Source organism: Quercus lobata, chromosome 1 (assembly GCF_001633185.2).
Source record: "Quercus lobata isolate SW786 chromosome 1, ValleyOak3.0 Primary Assembly, whole genome shotgun sequence".
In the NCBI taxonomy this organism is placed as follows: Eukaryota; Viridiplantae; Streptophyta; class Magnoliopsida; order Fagales; family Fagaceae; genus Quercus; species Quercus lobata.
This window is the reverse complement of record NC_044904.1, coordinates 33,653,338-33,667,133: the sequence shown is the minus strand read 5'-3', so window position 1 is coordinate 33,667,133 and position 13,796 is coordinate 33,653,338. Positions and strand designations below refer to the sequence as shown.

The window sequence follows — 13,796 nt, the reverse complement described above, 5'->3', positions numbered from 1 at the left end:
TTTTGGCTAAAATTCAAATTTGTACCCTCAAAGTTTGACTGAAATTTATTTGAGCTATTCAACTTTACTTTCATTCAATTGAGTCCTCTAAATTCAAATTTATTCAATGTAACTCTTCTGTAGTCCAGTTTTGTTAAAAAATTGCCCTTAAAAAAATATTATTTTCACATGAGAAAATCTATAAAATTAATAAAACTATTTTATAGATTTTTTAATCAAAAATTTTTTTATTCAATTTTTTTTTTCATTAGTTAATTGATAACATAACGGCAATTATTTTAACGAATGTGGACAAAATGCTTGAATTGAGTAACTTTGAAATTTAGAGGACTTAATTAAACGAAAGTAAAATTAGAGGACTAAAAATTTTAGTCAAAATTAAAGGGTACACTTTGCATTTTAGCCTTTAAAAATATATATATATATATATATATATATATTTGTTGTGTTGGCTTGGTGTTTGGCATTTGGGTGTTGAGAAATGTGAAAAAAAGGACATAGGATTTATTTTCTTTGCCTTATTTGGTTGATAAGAAGATTGAGAACCATCTAAATTGAGTGAAATGTAGTTTGCTTGGTTCGGTATTCCTCCACACTGTGATTTAATGCTGGTGCCAAAATTGACAATAACCGACAATCTCGATTTAGTGCAAAATATGCCCAAGATTGACCTTACCAAATCGATATCACCCTTATTCTAAGAGAAAATACACCTTGTTTCTAGTGTATGTTTCCTCCCACTCACAGTTGGTGGGACCCACTTAGCTGTGAGTGGGAGGAAGCATACACTTGAAACAAGGTACACTTCCTCATAATCTAGGGGGCTTTGCAAAGTGACTCACCTTGGACTGTTCAAAGAGTGACATATTTCATCCCATCTAATGCAATGGGAGGTTATTGGTGGTGAAATAAATGATGAGGTGAGCGATTTGTCAAAGTGTGTGCAACACTCATTTGAGGTAATGACTCCAGTTAGAAGTAATAGCTAGAGATACTCCTTTGGAGGTGATGGCTCCGGTTTGACTTAACAGTTGATGGCTTACTTGGACAAAGTTAATTTCATGGATTTCCTATCGAATATGAACTTACTCTAGGGGTGGCAAAATCTGACACGACCCGCGAACCCGACACAATTAGTCTGTTTATAAACAGGTTATGAGTTGAGGCTAAATGATTTGGGTTATATTCGGGTTGACACGATTAATCTGTTTAACAAACGGCTCATGTTCGTGTTCAACATGCGAACTTGTCTAACCCGTTTGACCGATTTTACTTATAAAATTATTAGTTATTTTGATATTATTGCTTAATTAATGGTTGTTTTTTATATGTTTATTACTATATTTATAGTTGTAATTGTATTTTAATTTTAGATATATGGGAATTGATAAAAAATTATATAGGTTTGATATGACCTATTAATCAAATAGGTTATTAAATGAGTCATTTGTATTGACCTTTATATGACTTGTTAATTAAACGAGTTAAATGTGTCGGGTCGACCTGTTTAATAAACATGTCGTGTTTGAGTTGAGGATTCCTAACACGTTTACTAAACAAGTCGGTTTCGGGTCAACCCATATGGTCGAATACTAATAGCTTGACGCGACACAAACCCGACCCGTGAACATGAATTGCCACCCCTAACTTACTCATTTGATTTCGGTTGTGATTATTCAATTACAAGTCCTCATAGCTTAACTTTTGATCTCGTCCAAAGCAGGTGGGCCCCAACTCGTACATATATGAACATCTGGGTAATGGTGAATTGCTTTTAACTGAACAACAAACTCTTAACATGGCTCATTGTCAACAAAATTGTGTAATTTTATTACAGTTTTTAATGTGTAAAACATATAATTTATGTGATTATTTAACATACTAATTTTCTTTTTTAATTTCAAGTAATGTAGAATTTTACAATTCATGATTTGATTCTACGATTTACAATCTCACCTATCTCCCACGATTCTACATAGAATCTCAATATTGACAATGAGGGATGTAGTAGATAATTTTTCCGGAATTTTCATTTTATTTTTTGAGAATCAATTTCTCCAGAATTTAATTTGTACTTTTGTGTGCTTGCGCTAATTAATGAATCCTTCACCGCGTATGGTGGTGACAAAGTGCGGCTTAATCAACGGTGTTTTGGTTGACGGAAAGCTGTAGTTAACCTGTAAGAGTTTACTTAAAATGTAAACACATTGATAATAACGTTTGAATTAAATGTGGATTTTCCTTGTCCCCATCGAGAAAGTTCTATGTGATCGAGCATTAATTTTCCACTTCAAGCTTGCAATTGCTCAAGTTATCGGACATGACCCTGAATGGATGACTTTCTTCAGTTCTTGCTCGTATGCTTTTGCTGTTTAATAGGGTATTAATTAAGCTTACGAATTGACGTTAGCGGGTCCGCTTAACTTATTACAAAAGTAGATGAAAGAGATGAGTTGGCTAACACTTTACATAGTTAATAAGGATTTGTTTGTTATAAAAGAAAAAATTGTTTGTTAATGTTTCGTAAAAAGACCTAGTCCTCTCACATGAGACATACACATGAACAAAGTATATGTACTAATGCGTCCTCTCACATGAGACATACACATGAACAAAGTATATGTACTAATGCAAAGAGTATTGTGTTTCTCAAAAAAAAAAAAAAATGCAAAGAATATTGTAACTCAACTGAAATTCTCTAATATTTTCAATAGAGACATTCATAATTTAAATCTTCCTTCTTTCATTGTAGTTATTGAACTTTTTTTTTTTTTTTTTAATTAAAGAAAAGTACGAGAAGTTGCAATTAATGGTGGAGCCAGGAGTTCAATATAGAGAAAGCAAAGATTAAAAGCAAAATTAATTTGAAAAATGTTAATTGATATTAATTACAAACTAAATAAGTAATTGTAAACTAATGTAATTGTCATACAAAATATAATTGTGGGGCCCAATAATTTAAGGACCAAGCCCAATCGCTCCTGGAAAATCCGAAGGCCCAATCCGAGGAGAGCTGTGGCCCAAGCTCTACATTACCGAGCACAAAACAACTTTGGAAGGCAGCCGAGGACAGTTCAGTCCTCGGCAGATCCAGAACCCCATCGGAATTAAGGGGTAAAACTGGTATAGGGACGAATTCGTAAGGAGATCCAAAATATCTTGGAGAAGTTACCCTTGCTACCCTTCCAGATAAGACCCAACACATGACAGAGCCGTACTCTGCAGCCTTATCAACCATCCCCAACAATTCTGGGATTAGACGGATGGGACAAGTATCCGTCTTGCAAAGATTGACCTTACACGTGGACGAAGAACAATTAACGCAGAGGAGTATAAAAGAAGAAAATAAGTAAATCTAAGGGGAGGCCCATCCCACATCCGAAAAAGAAAGACTACATGGGGGAGAATCTCTTAAGAACATCGGACCTCACTGAAGAAAGTCCGTCGTCGAATAACCGGGATAAGGCCTCAATGGTCCTCGGATCGACTCCGAGGAGTCCCATCCCATAGGGTGCGATGCCTTAGGGCTAAAATGTTCAAGCCCAACTCTTTTTTCTACATGAATTCCTCTAAAACCAGGATCGGGCACCGCCCCGTGACCAACGGCTAGCTTTTCAAGCTCACTCTCTACAAATCATATTGTGAGGGATCTTTCATGCGTGAGCCCAACATCCTTATTGGGCCGCCAGAGAATCGTGTCCTTACAATAATATAAATGTAAAATATAATATATTTTTTCATACATAATTCAAATTACACTATTTTTTTTCATTTCGAAATTGTAAAACATGACTTGAAGTCATGATTTCAATTGCATTTTATATTCTCCCTCTCTCTCTCTCTTCCTCTTCTAAGTGTAAGATTTTGGTTTCTAAAATGGGGATTTTTTTTTTTTTTTCTAAGTCAGTGAGGCAAAATACCTAAGTAATTTTTTTTCCCATTACAACTTAAAATATTTAAGTAACTTTTCATCACATATAAGCACACAAGGGATTTTTGTTAGAGTAGGGGAACAATTGCCCCTTCTGGCCCCTAGCTATAAGTAGTTCTTTTAGTGCAAAAACTAAAAAGTGGAGAATGTGAGAAGTTACTATTATAACTGCTTTTAGTTATAATTTAGTTTGTATTATGTTTTAAATTTTAAATATCACCTAAAATTTATTGTGTTTGGGACATGTTATTTTTCTTCTTTGACATTATAATATGAAGTTTTTATTTATTTATTTATTATTTTTTAAAGTTATTGTCATAAATGTGTGAGGATATTTTATATTATTTAAAAAAGTGAACATGTATCGAGGGATAGAGCCAAGACTTCAAACGAGGGGAAGGGGGGGGGGGGTTGGGGGGCAAAAAAATGTTCATGAAAAAAGAAACTAGCACTGATTTGGTATTAACAAAATAATGATGTTAGGAATATTGCAAACTTTATTACATAAGCCTTATAAACTATCTCATCCTCAATTTTAAAAAAATCAACATTTCATTTATTATGTTGTTTAGATGGTGCTAATCATATTCTTGCCACATCAATTTGTAAGATTTTTGTAGTAAAACTTGTAGTCATTCTAGCATTTTCCTTAACAATATATCAAACACAAAATAATAATTTTTTTTTAATTATAAAGTAAGATATTTTTATTGCAAAGCAAAAAAAAGAAGTAATTTTGTCTGTGATATTAATTTTCTTTAGGAAAATGATAGAGGTATTACAAATTTTACTACAATAATTTTACAATTTTTTTTTTTTTTTATAAGAAGAGCGTAACTTTATTAATCAGAAGATAAGTACATTACATCTTGAATCAAAGCTGATTCAATAATTTTACAAATTGATAGTATATAATCTTAGAGAATTTTTACAAGTTAAGGTAATAAATATCATACTCCCTAATATATATATAAATATATATATATATATATATATATATATTGTAGGTACTCAAGAATTCTTGGATTTGGCTTTGGCTTTTTTGGCTTGATTGCCTTGCCTTGCCTTAAATTCTTTTTGTCCCACATTGGAAAGATGACTTCCCTCCTTCTACCTTATAAGGCATGAACCAATGAGAAAGAGTACCACTAATTTGGTTACTCTTGAAGTCATCTTTCCAATGTGGGACAAAAAGAATTCAAGGCAAGGCAAGGCAATCAAGCCGAAAAAGCCAAAGCCAAAGTCAAGAATTCTTGAGTACCTACATATATAAATATATATATATATATATATTTTACAATTTTAGGCAATAGCTATGTCTCTGACCGTATCATGCATTCTTTTAAGACTAAAATACAAAATTCACCCTCTACATTTCACTAAAATTTATTTCAAACCTCTAACTTTTAAGTTTATTCAATTAAAACTTTTCCATCAACTTTTGTTATATACTATATGCTGTGGTTAATTTCCAATTTTTTAAATTTTTCTTAAAATTTTTTTAAATTAAAAAAATTCAATTAATGATTGAAAAGTATTTTCCAGATTTTTTTTTCAAAATTTTTTAATAAAAGCTGAAGGAAAGGTCTTAATTGAATAAATCTGAAACTTAATGGACTGAAATGAACGAAAGAAAAGTTAAAAGGACTGAAATGAATTTTAAAAAAACTTAGAGAATGAGTTTTGCATTTTAACCTTCTTTCAATAATGGTATAGATGAATTTCTCAATTTCTCCCGAATTTAGTTTGTCCATTTGTGTGCTTGAGCTAATTAAAGAGTTGTCCATCTTTTTACATAAAGCAAACACTGAAATAAATGAGAGCATTGTATATTAATATACTTCAAACACCAAATTCGAATGAATATTTTAATAAGCATACAAGTAGAGGCTCTAATTGAAACCCTGAAATCATATGGTCATCAGCCGCGCACACAAAGTGGTAAGGTACTCTCTTATTCAATGGTTAATTTTAGACAATTGTTGAACCCTTTTGTTTTTCAACATTTTGCTTAAGGAAGATGAAAGAGAGAAAATTAAACAACTTAGACAAGCATATGATATGATATGATGATCGAGTCTTTCAGGTTGAGAATGAAAGAAACAACCACATCTCAACTCTTTGTTTGGGGTTTTCTAGGAGCGAGAAAGAATTCGCTTTGTCTCTCTCTTTCGAAAATGTCAAAACTAGGATGAATTTCTCTATATAATTTAAAACAAGGGGTTGAAGCTTTGAATGAAAATGTCAAAACGACAAAGTTCAAACTGATTAAAACTATTTATTAGTATACAACTTGGTATTTTTTTTTTTTTTTGTTAAGGCCATTAAAAGAAACTACTAAACAACAACATTACGAGTACACATTGTCCCATAGGTTGATTTGCATCCAGTAGATTGGTTAATTCATGGAAAGTAAACAAACAATGCATCATTTCACATTTGTTCCAAGTAATCAATATTACACACGTAGTTACGCACGTATTTACATATACATAAATAATTAAATATTTGAAATAGTGAGCATTCACATTCGTTATCTTCAAATTATTCTATTTTACCATTTTAAAAGTTACTTTATAAATTATACTATATAATTTTATAACATACACAACATCTTAACTTTTATTTTTATATATAACACATTAAAATAATATATTTACACAAATATACCACACAACTTTTATTTTTCTAAAGAATGAAAGAGACGCAAAGAGTGAAAGAGAGAATAATGGGAATAAAATATATTAAAAACTTATATCATTTTGCTACAGTACCATCATAAATTTATGAGAGTACTGTAACACTATTATATTTTAATACTAAGCCAATGCTAAATCTCAACTTTTCAACTTTTCACATATTTTAATGCTAAGCCAATGCTTAGGGTTTATTTGGTGAGTGAGTTCAAACTCACATTTTCACATTTTAAATAACATTACATATTTTTTCACACACTTTTTTACACACGTTCTTCAAAAAACTACAAACAATAATTCTCAAACTATTCTATCAAACATCCTGAAGTAGTTTCAGTTACTTTTTTTTTTTTTTTTTCTTTTTTACAACACGTGTATAACAACGCGTGTGTAATAGTTTTTGTTACTTAATTTCAATTATGCTAGAAGGTGGTGTTAGTATCTGACATAGACTAACCTCGTTTATGTTTCAATATTGCCAGTGGCCGAAAATGGCCACTCAGAAGTCAAAACTCAGAGCCAAGAATCAAGAATATTTTATGAATTATGATATCATGAATGACGTCTTAGGCTACACACGCTCTGTCTGTGGTTCACAGTTCACACATATATTTTCCCCTGGTCAGCTCATTTAGTGGACCCATACGCTTTTGTTTGGCCTATTTCCACCATGTTTTCAATTATGGAAAGAATTGGTTACGTATAAGAGGCCTTCCTTGAAGCTTTTTGCTGCCGTCTCAGACCTTTGTAGACCCTACAAATTGTTCAAGTAGGTGTATGTTTAGATTGGGATTTTTGTCAAATGTACAATTATACTTATTAAAAAATAAAGCTTTAAAAAACTATGTATAAAAAAATAAACTCAAAAAAAAGGAAGAAAATGTTTAATTCAAACACTCCACAAATTTCCTACAAGAAGAACTTCGTGGGTGTAGTACTGTTGAGTGTTGATTATATAAGAGATATGTAATAGAATTGAATCTCTCTATTTGCCAAGCAATATTCGATAGTCTGATATGTCACGACTTCTACTACTACGTACTGTCACGGCTTCTACTACTACGTACTTGCCTAACCATAATACATGATGTTTATCATCTTTAACTTGACAATTGACACTGTTTGGCCTGGGAAGTTCATACTTCATAATACTACATTTTCAGAAACAGAATTAGAATGTGGAAATTAGGAACCAATTATTTTCTTCTTCCTCTTCCTTTCAATCATAGCTAACTTTGAAAAAGAGATCGACACTCCCGGTTCCTTTAACATAGTAGTCATTTTCAAGCTAATTAAGCGAAAAAATTGAGCACCACTATTTTACATGTAAGGTTCCAAGAGCTTTCTTTATTGTGCGTCTAAAACATATCAACAATTGTGTAGATTGTGATGTGGGTTTGGATTTTAAGAATTCTCACATATATATTGGAAGTTTATAAAGCCTTGTGGATATCAATAAACAAAATAATTAGGAGAATTTATAGATACATCGTGTTATAAAGACTTGTCAATTAGGTGAACTGCTCCTAACACAAGTTAAAATCATGTTATATTTCTTATAATTGTTTATACTAATTTTTTCTCAACATTGTTAGAGATATATTAGATATATTACTCTAATGTAATAGGTCCAACCCCACTCCTACTTGTACTAATAATGTAGGGTTTAGTCTCTTATATATACTTATGTTAGGGTTCATTGTAACACAGGCTTTGTACTATACTCTTACATAATATAGATGTAACCCTTAAGGGATCCGTGGACGTAAGCCGACAAGGCTGGACCATGTAACCCTCGTATTCTTAGTGTTCTTATTCTATGGTTTCTCTTCCGCATCCACTCTTACATATACAATATGATATAATGCTTCGCCTTGCTAATATATACATTATACAACTTTATTGTATATGTAAAATTAATAATAATAATAATAATAATTGCAATCAGTTTTTAATGTGTTAAGCAGCGCAATGCAATGTTTCCAGAGTTTTCCTTTGTGTGCATGAGGTCATTAATGACACCTTTACCGCGTATGGTAGTGACAAAGTGCGGCTTAATCAAATCAACCGTGCTATGGTAGACTAAAAGTTGTATCCAGTAAAGAGTTTACTTAAAATGTAAACACAATATTGATGAGTAAAATTAATGTTAAGTTTCCTTGTAATCATCGAGGAAGTTCTCTGTGATCGATTTGAGTATTAGTTTTCTACTTTAAGCTTGAAATTGCTCACCTCTACATAGCTCGGCCAATGATGCGAATTAATATTCTAATAAGTATAAAATAAATAGTATGGTTGCCCTAATTGAAACCCTGATCTAATGGACACCAGCTGCACACTGAGTGGTTTTCTCTCATTCTATGGTTAATTTAGACTCATAATATTGAACCCTTCTTTTTCAGGTTGAGAATGAAAAATACAACTGCGTCTAAATTTTTTCAGTCTTTGTTTTTGTTTTTGTTTTTCTAGGAGCCAGAAATCATTCTCTCTCTCTCTCTCTCTCCCTCTCGAACATGACAAAACTAGCTAGGTTGAATTTCTTTACAAAATTTGAAACAAGGGGTTGAAAATTTTGTAAGAAAATGTCAAGGACAAAGTTCAAAGTTCAAATTGGTTAAAATTAAAAGTAATAGTATACAACTAGGTCGTAACTCGTAAATATTATTTATTATGTTAGATAGGTCGATCTGCATGTAGCAGATTGATTAATTCAGCGGAAGTAATTAAATCAAAGAAACTGTGCATTGATCACTTCACATTTGTTCCATTTAATTAGAAATTAAAAACATTTGGTAATAAATAGTATCCAGCGTGCATTCGTAAACAAGGTTATACTGAGAGTCAAATTTTGCTAGAAGGTGCATGTTTCTAAATTCTGATAAAGACCTAACCTCGATCTTCATATTGATATATGTTTCAATATTGCTAGTGGCCGAAAACACCACTCAGAACCAACGAGGAATCGAGAATATCTTCATGATATCATGAATGACGTCTAGCTAATGGACCCATAAGCTTTTTGTTTGGTCTATTTCTGAAACTATTGGTATAAAGCTTTTTGCTGCCATCCAGTCCTTTGTAGACCCTACAAATTGTTCTAGTAATCGTATGTTTAGATTAGTTTTTGCCAACAAATTATTTGCTTATTTGTTGAAAATAAAAAAATGTATAAATTATACTCTAAAAAAATGCTTTAATATATATATATATAGATAGATAAACAATAAACTAAAATACAAGTTTAATCCAAACTCACCTCTAACTTTCTTACAATAAGAAAAAAAATATCTTAAGTGTCTCAAAAGTTTAAATTATTAGGATATGATAAATTTAATCATCTAATCAATACTTCTAACACTCTTCTTCACGTGTGGACCGAAACTACCTTTTAATAGGTGAGACTCAATACATGGGAATTTAAATAGAAGATAGAGTGGAAGAGACAAAAATTGACCTTAGGATCTCATACTCTGATACCATTTTAAATTACCGATTGTCCCAAAAGTTTAAGTTATTGAGATATGGTGAATTTAATCTTTTAATCAATATTTCTAACAGTTGGCTAAATTGTTGATTATGTAAGAGATATATACGTATATGTAATGTAAAATTGCATTTTGTGTAATCCATTGTGAGATATAGAAAAAAAGAATTTTAATATTTGCAAACAAATTATCATATAAAACAAATTTAAATGCTCTATATATATATTGAGAATCAAAAGCTTAATATTTAAGGGCGGTCTAATGCTTTAAAAAATTTCTTATATGCACATAGGTCCAAATTACAGCGTGATAATTATTATAGTAGCCCATAAATTGTTTAATTCTACCTTCTTACATGAAATTGAAACGTGAACTAAGAAATTATAAATATCATACATAGAAAGCAGAAGAATATAGGTTATGGACTTATATATTGCTCAATTTCACCTTAAAAGAAATTGAAAAGTTTAGAAATATGAAATATCGCAGAGTTCTGCTTATCTGAAGTTCTACTAAATTCTAAAAGCCGGCCAAATTAATAAGGAAATCTATTGTGGCGTCTACTGAATAAACAAGTGTCATTTTCCTTGAACCTTCATCCGGTAATCATGGTTAGGATTAGGCATGCACATCAAGCTATTTCCCAGCCCTTAATTTGTTCTAATGCTACAGTAGTCACACTGAATATTTTACAATATTTTTTCAAACTATTTTGGCAAATTTTTACTAATTTTCATCTAACTTACTACTTTTTGAGTAATATTACGACCACAAATTATTTTATAATATTTTAAAATAACAAATTTTTATTAGTTTCCATCTTGACTCACTACTAATATCATATTTTTTATTTACCAATAATCATTTACCACATCAACAATTTATAAAATAATTTATTATTTTAATATTTTCTTTTTATTTATTAATAAACATTCACCATATCAACAGTTTATAAAATAGTTTGTGTTTTTAACAATTTTTTTTATTTGTGGATATCTTGGTATCTGGCTACAGTTTACTGCCGTCAACCATGAAATTTTACAATACTTGACTTCACAGTATTATTTATCCTTTTTGGGATTAACAAGAAGCCCAAAGAGGTGAACTTTCTATAACCCATATAACAAGGACAACATTATGAGCCTTTCTTTGTTCCAAGTTGCTACAAGCATAAATGGTTCCAAATTAATTTGAAGCTATTTTACTACCAAACGTGACGTAACAATCAAAGAAAATATTCATATATAGTTTTAGTTATAATTTTTTAATATATCATATGACTTGTTTAAATAATAATTATATATAAATTCTTATATATAAAAAATATTCATATATAGTCTTATAAATTGGTACATAATGAGTTGAAAAAGATTACTCCAAACCAAGTTAAATTGTCCTTAACACAAACTCAAATGACAGTGCTAGGTCCACTATTTTAAACTTGAGGTGGTTCACCATAATTAGGTATAAAGTAACTCTCCTATTAGAGTTTTTTTTTTTTTTTTTTTTTTTTTTTGTGTGGAGATAAATGATAAGAGTTGAAACCTACATGATAATTACTTTTTACTAATATTTCAAGATACAATCATACAAATAAGTTTATTTTTTTACGTAAATGGGATTTAAACTCAATCCCTTATTTGACAATAAATTTTTTTATAGATGACTTAATTGGGACCCACCATAATTAAGTACTTATTTAGAAAAGAAAAAAAAAACCATAATTAAATACTTGAATCACTATCTAAAATACCACTTTAATTTACGTGGTGCTTCATCGTCCTTGCAAGTTCCAACATATATATTAAGAATCTTAATTAAAAATAAAAGATCTAGTCATCTAGAATCTAGATGGTTGGAAAATAATCAAATCAATGGATCTTAGACTGTGGATGGGTGTATGCTTAATTGCTTATGAAGGAGAACCGCGTATTGTAGTGACAATTCGACCTAATGGACCCACACTGTTCTCTACACAAGATCACAAAAACTGAAAGAGATTGACCTGAATATGTGAACCCGTACGTGTATGGTTAAAAAATCAGAAAACATTTGGGTCGAGATCGTTGAATTATTTCCTTCTCAATAAGCAAATTCCCTGCAAATCAACAGGCCTGGTTCAATCCAGTTCTGTTTTTTTCTCAAATATTCAAGGTTGTTCAGATTTTTGACAATGACACCATGTGTACGCGACACCGACACCAAGTGTCAACCTTAGCATTTTTCATCAAGGTATCAACGACATTCACATGTCGATGGTGTAAGTAAAAGCAAATTTGGTAACATTTCAATTCATTATCAATTTTCCTCATCTAATTAAAAAAAGTAACTACATGAGCTGGACTATTTTTTGATGTTTTTGTTGACTCTGGCTAGAAGAGGAATAATAAAAGCAATTTAACTAGATTTTATTAGTCCAGATAGGAAAATCTTTTATCATCTCACAAGAGAGTTGTGATTGAATTTTGTATTGGGAAAGTCTCTAATGGTATTGTAAAATAGAAGAGGTATATTTCCTTACAGACCCAATTGATAAAACCCCTTACCAAAAAAAAAAAAAAAAAGAATTAGGGTAGGTCTAGAGACTCATTACTACAATTTATTAACAAGCCTCATGTATTTGGCCATTTGTTAGCTTGCTTCATTTATTTGGTTAAATACAGTTACTTAGAATAACTATGTTCACGTTTTTTTTTGGGCACGATCCTACTTGTATATTTGTGAGGTCTTTAAAGTTGATGTATCACATTAGAAAGAGTCAACAAAAAGGTAAACATTTTTAATTTTATTTATATATATTATAGAATTTTTAGCTATAATTATAATTATATTCAGCTTATTTTAAATAAGAAAAATGAATCAATCCAAACACACAGAAATTGGATTGCACTTCAACGATGTCTCCTATAATAGCATGGCATTTACAAACAAAGTCAATAAAATCTTGAATAGGAGTATTTATTTGGATTTATTGGGAAGAGTCAAACTTAGAGAAACGTAAATTATTACAAAGTCAATTATTTGGATTCAATAACTAATAAATTCACATTCTGATCCCTTTCTGATTCCCTTTTCTCGCAACTCTTTTTTTATATATTAAAAATAGAAGAAAAAAGAGAAAGATGCCCGTGACTAAAATAAGTGGTGAAAATATTTCCTAGTCTCTTTCCAATAATGTCAAACTAGGTTGAATTAACTCAAAGAGTTTCCACTTAGGTTGGGACCCCAGTTTTGAAAATCACCACATTAATTATTAAAAATTAGAGTTAGTATACTTGCAAATCATGACCACCGGAGTGTGAAATCTAGTATAGTATAGTATAATAGTTTTTGACTTTTTTACAAGTGGAGATCTTGGGTTTTATGACTTTTATTCTTTATAAATTGTTAGAAATTGCAAAGTTAAAATTTTCTTTTTTTCATTTAACCACCAAAAAAAGAAGAATAAAAGGAGTGCAAATAAATGTAGAAAGTGTGCATATTACCCTCATTTTGTGTCATCAAACTATAGGGTGTATTGTGGCATCGGATCCTATTATCTGGAGAAAAAACGAAGAGACATGAACGGTAGTTGTTATATAAATAATACACGTCCTACTTGCACAAGCAGGACCGCATAGCGCAGTGGATTAGCGCGTTTGACTTCGGATCAAAAGGTCGTGGGTTCGACTCCCACTGTGGTCG

The 13,796-nt window shown here is 30.9% G+C and overlaps 1 non-coding gene across 1 annotated transcript; it reads left to right on the top strand.

Moving 5' to 3' along the window:
* Nucleotides 1-13,722: 13,722 nt before the first annotated feature.
* On the top strand, nucleotides 13,723-13,796 carry TRNAR-UCG. Its single transcript has one exon. It is a non-coding gene; the product is annotated as a tRNA-Arg (tRNA).